Source organism: Monodelphis domestica, chromosome 8 (assembly GCF_027887165.1).
Source record: "Monodelphis domestica isolate mMonDom1 chromosome 8, mMonDom1.pri, whole genome shotgun sequence".
Lineage (NCBI taxonomy): Eukaryota > Metazoa > Chordata > Mammalia > Didelphimorphia > Didelphidae > Monodelphis > Monodelphis domestica.
The window spans coordinates 240320375-240326133 of record NC_077234.1 but is presented as its reverse complement, the minus strand read 5'-3'; the positions used below and the strand labels follow the sequence as shown (position 1 = coordinate 240326133).

Here is a 5759-nt window from a genome sequence, read left to right as displayed (position 1 = left end):
CCCAATGGTGTGCTCTACCTGGATCCCTGAGATCATGTTCATTGGACAGAAGGACTTAAGGGAAGCAGTTTGAACTGTAAGGCTGGTCTTTAGGGGCATCTGCCTGAAGAGACAGGCCCAACCAGCTCTGAAGGTCAGAACTTTTCTTCCTCTCACTGTTTATTGCTAAGACTTTTGAAATTAAGAAAGCTAGCACAGATATAACAGACAGGAATAAGAGAAACCCTCCACCAGCCTGTTAGGCCTGGCCTCAGCTCAAAAGCTGAGAGAGGTTCAAAAAAACCTCATATAGGGAATCCATCTTCCCTCTTCCCTGATATTTACCCAATCCAAACTTGTTATTAAAACTTATCTTTATTTGAATATCACAGTCAGATAAGAGAACTAACATTTCAGGGGACATAGAGGGAGCTGATCCTCAGGACAGTCAGTCAATTATAAACAGTCCTTATTGGACCCCTGATGGGCATCCTGGCAGAGTGGGGAGTGTCAGCACCTGCCTCTGCCCGGCAGCACTCGGGGTTTTTGAAGACCTGTTGGGATAGAACAAGTGTGCCAAAGCTGAGATAAAAGAATCCACTCCACATTTTTGGCCAGTGTTCTACAATTTTTAGCTTTAACATAATTGGAAATTGTAATGAGTATGACTGTTGGATTTGTACTACTGTCCCCTCTTTGGGGGAGGACCTTTTTTATTCTTCTACTAATGATTGCTTCAGCTCAGTCTCACTGGTCCAGTGAACCCTCTGAAGTTGTAAGGGAGTGGGAAAACCAGTTAGAAGCATCAATGCATTCAGTGCTTTCTGATCTTTGAGAGACTATCCCAGCTGTTGTGGGCATTCCAGATGGTATAGCTGTAGTAGGTCGCTCATTTTGAGTTGCCATTCCAACAGATTTAATCACTTTCAGTGGAGAAATAATTAAGATGTCAGAGGCTGGGAAAGAAGTTTTGCCCTCTTGACTACACTGGGATCCAGAGAGCCATCTTCTAGATCTTTCCCTTAATATAGACAAAGGTTACATTACATTTCTGTCAATGCCATGCAGCTGGCAGCCAATGGAAGTTATGTGTCCCAAGAAATGAATGTATTCTCTATTGAAGGGTACCCGAAGATCACAGTGAACCAAAGTCAGTAAGAGTTGCTTCACAAGATGTTAATTAAGCTGCTCCATTTGTGTGTGGGGCCGATGAACCAGTAACTATCTGGACTGTAATTTTGGATGGTAATCTCAGAAAAATGACACTAAAACAGAGGGTCGAGCTCTTAAATAGAATGAAACATTTCTCAGAAGTAGAACTGCATAATATGAAATTGGTTCCAGTTGTAAATAACAGACTATTTGACATATCAGCCTTCATGGCAGACCCAGGAAATGCAAAAAAAAAAAGTAGTAGAAAATGGAGTCTTACTTTCATGGAAGCTAGGTTGTTCTTCGAACCAAAACAGTGTCCCTAACATTAGTAGTGTTGAAACTCCAACTGAAGAAGGTACAATATCTGCTCAGCTTGGCTATCCTGTTGTAGGCTGGCATATTGCTAATAAGAAACGACATTTTCCAAAATGGATAAGGATACAGATTAATGCAACACCCACACCAGTCACTGCCACTGGACCCCCTACAACAGCTCTCCAAGAACCGTCATCTAGGATTGTTCCTACATCCACCTCCCCAGCCATTGTACCTCCTACAGAAACTGCACCTTCTCCAGTACAAGATGCTATTCCTGGAAAATTAGCAGTTACTATTCGAAAGTGAGGTGCCATTGTTCAGACCCCAAATCTGGGGCCAATATAGCCTACCAGAGTATCCGATAGAGACACTATAGTCCCTGGCCAGATTCAGCCAACAACAATTCCAAGCTACATAGAACCCACTGTTGTTATAATTCATCCTACCTGGCTTGCCAAAAACTGTAATATTTATAGGGAAAATGGGTGGGATTGATGAACAGGGGATAAGGAAGGTTTTATAACGGGGATTGGAGGAATAGAAGGGAGAGAGGGAATATGGCTGCTGGTGAGATAAAAGGAAAGAGATGCCCACTGCAGAGATAGCAGAGAGGCTATTTATGAAAATGGGGTTCCCAAGAAAATGGGCCACTTATGGGCCTGCAGGGATGTCTTCTCTATGAATTGATGCCAAATATGCACCAGATCAAGTAAGCATGGACCCTCCTGAGGGACAAGATTCCCCCGAGACCAAGCCATGCAGCAGGGGTCCAATTAGGACTATTTATTGTCGACTGGCTATCCTGAGTATCAGCTCCCTCTATGTCCCCTGAAATGTTAGTTCTCTTATCTGACTGAGATATTCAAATAAAGATAAATTTTAATAACAAGTTTGGATTGGGTAGATATCAGGGAAGAGGGAAGAGGGATTCCCTATATGAGGTTTTTTGAGCCTCTCTCAGCTTTTGAGCTGAGGCCAAGCCTAACAGGCTGATGGAGGGTTTCTCTTATTCTTGTCTATGCTATATCTGTGCTAGCTTTTTAATTTCAAAAGTCTAAGCAATAAACAGTGAGAGGAAGAAAATTTCTGACCTTCAGAGCTGGTTGGGCCTGTCTCTTCAGGCAGATGCCCCTAAAGACCGGCCTTACAGTCCAAACTGCTTCTCTTAAGTCCTTCTGTCCAATGAACATGATCCCAGGGATTCAGGTAGTGCACACAGTTGGGAAATGCAGGAATAGAGGCATTTCTATCCAGAGACAGGGAGAGAGCTCCTTCCACTTCCAGGGTCAGGAAGAAAGTGCTAGTCACAAGAACAACCGCCACTCCCAGTTGCCCCTTCCCCCACCAACTGTCAGTCTTGTCAATATCTTCTCTCTCTAATATTCCCACTGTTTGTTCCATCTCGGTGGCAGAAAGTTCAGAACTTGCCTTAATTTTCCTTTTCACACTAGCGATATGTTTAGAGTTATGATCCCCATTACAGTTCCATTTTGGCTCCAAGTTTCTTTAAGTATAGGATTAGAATTCAGTTTAGTCTTTTTGTTAGAGTCAGGGTACTTTGTAGGGTATTGGGTTGAGAAAGGAATTTAGAGCGAGGGTTAGGGCTAAATTTAGAATTTAGGGTTAGGATTTAGGCTTAGGGTTAATATATAGGGTTAGGGTTACAGTTAGGATTTAGGATATATGGTAAGTGTTAGTGAAGGGTCAACATGATGATTCCTATTTCTATTAGTTTTATCATAAAAATTACATATTGTAAAAATGGAGATTTGAACCCTGGACTTCAATTCCCAGAAGTCCTTGCTCTAGTTCCCAGGATGCCCTCTAATCTCACTGAGATTCCCACCTGGGCAAGATCAAATATTTCTATTTAAACTGGCTATAAAGCCTATTGGCGCTCTCTTCCTACTTCTGCTTCCAAGCAGACGTGTCTCTCATGATGTAAGTGAAATTGAATGGGTCTTTCGGCCCTCCTAAGCACATGCTTTCTTACTTGTATTTTCTTAAATTCTTAATATTTAATAAACCTCATAAAATATAATACTTCTAGCAGAGAAACTAATTTTACCTGCTACAATATGGGACAGATTTGCTGTTAATGTTCCAATTTGCTTTCTTTTAGTGTAAACTATAAGGTTAGGGATTATGTTAACAAGATGGGATAATGTTAACGAGATATTTAAAATTGGTTCTCATTTACATATCAGGGTTACTGTTGGGGTTGATTTTTGTCTAGTGTTAGGTAAATGATATGCATTAATTTAGGGTCATGAAGATTGTTCTTTTTGTGTTAGTTTTATCATCAATATTACATAAGGGAAAGAGATGGAGTAAGTGTTCCAATTTGCTTTATTTTAGTATAAAATATGCGGTGAGGGATGATGTTAACATGATGTTTAGAATTGCCTCTCATTTGGGCATCAGGATTATTACTGTTGGGGTAGATCTATGTTTAGGGTTAAACTCCCCATTATTGTACCATTTTGGCTACAAGTTTCTTAAAGGTTAGGGTTAGTCTTTTCGTTAGTCAGGGTATTGTGTAGGGTTAGGGTTAGGTTGAGAAATGAAATTAGAGTTAGGGCTAAACTTAGGATTTAGTGTTAGAGTTAGTGTTAGGATTTAGGATATAAGGTATATGTTAGTTAAGGGTAAACATGATGATTTCTATTTGCATTAGTTTTATCATCAAAGTTACTTTTGAGACAGATTTGGGGTTAGTGTTTCAATTTGCTTCATTTTAGTGTAAAACATGAGGTTAGGGATAATGTTAACATGTTTAGAATTGGCTATCACTTAGATATCAGGGTTACTCTTGGGTAGATATTTGTTTAGTGCTTCACAAATGGTAAATATTAGTGTAGTGTCTACATGATTGATCCTATTTCCCTTAGTTTTATCATCAAAGATACATTTGGGTCAGGGTTTGTGTTAGTGTTCTCATTTGCTTTATTTTGGCCTTAAATCTGTGGATAGGCTTAATGTTAACGTGATGTTTAGACTTGCTTCTCATTTAGGTATCAGGGTTATATTGGGCTAGTGTAATATTTATAGAGAAAATGGGTGGGATTGATGAACAGGGGATATGGAAAGTTTCATAATGTGGAATGGAGGAGTAGAAGGGAGAGAGGGAATATGGCTGCTGGTGAGGTAAAAGGAAAGATATGCCCCCTGCAGAGAGGGTATTTTTCAAAATGGGGTTCCCGAGAAATGGGCCACTTCTGATAGCCTGCCAGGTGTCTTCTCTATGAATTGATGCTGAAGATGCCCCAGAGCAGGTAAGCACGGACCCTCCTGAGGAACAAGCCTCCCCCCAGACCAAGGTCTCCCAGCAGGGATCCAATAAGGACTGTTTATAGTTGACTGGCTGTACTGAGGTTCAGCTCCATCTATTTCCCCTGAAATTTTAGTCCTCTTATCTGACTGTGATATTCAAATAAAGATAAATTTTAATAACAAGTTTGGATTGGGTAGGTATCGGGGAAGAGGCAAGAGGCATTCCCTATATGAGGTTTTTTTGAGTCTCTCTCAGCTTTAGATCTGAGACAGGCTGGTGGAAGTTTTCTCTTATTCCTGCATATGCTACTGTGCTAGCTTTCTTAATTTCAAAAGTCTTAGCAATAGACAGTGAGAGGAAGAAAATTTCAGACCTTCAGATCTGGTTGGGCCTGTCTCTTCAGGCAGATGCCCCTAAAGACCAGCCTTACAGTTCAAACTGCTTCCCTTAAGTCCTTCTGTCCGATGAACATGATCCCAGGGATCCAGGTAGAGCACACCATTGGGAAATGCAGGAATAGAGGCGCTTCTATCCAAAGACAGGGAGAGAGCTCCTTCCACTTCCAGGGTCAGGAAGAAAGTGCTAGTCACAAGACCAACTGCCACTCCCAGTTGCCCCTTCCCCCACCAACTGTCAGTCTTGTCAATATCTTCTCTCTCTAATATTTCCACTGTTGTTTGTTCCAACTCACTGGCAGAAAGTCCAGAACTTACCTTAGTTTTCCTTTCCACAATCCTCCCCCTTTTTTTGTTGTGACCTTCCCAAGGTCACTGATTTTTATTATAGCTACCAATCTACTAAATCTAATTTCTAACCATTTCCCCCCAAATAATAAACTTCCTTCAATTACTCTATTACTATTCTATGCTAACTTTATCTACTCTAAGGAATTCTATTCAGGAAAGTTTGGGTAAGGGTTGTTTTAGGGTTTTATAATAAATTCAGTACAATAAATGTTTGAACAAAACCATTACAAAGAAATTTGAATCTTAATGCTAATACTTCTTACTCTTGCTAAATTAAAGTAAAACAG

The 5759-nt window shown here is 40.5% G+C and overlaps 1 pseudogene; it reads left to right on the top strand.

The window, feature by feature from the left end:
- Positions 1-510: 510 nt before the first annotated feature.
- Positions 511-2284, top strand: LOC100619808 (dystroglycan 1-like; annotated as a pseudogene).
- Positions 2285-5759: the final 3475 nt, after the last annotated feature.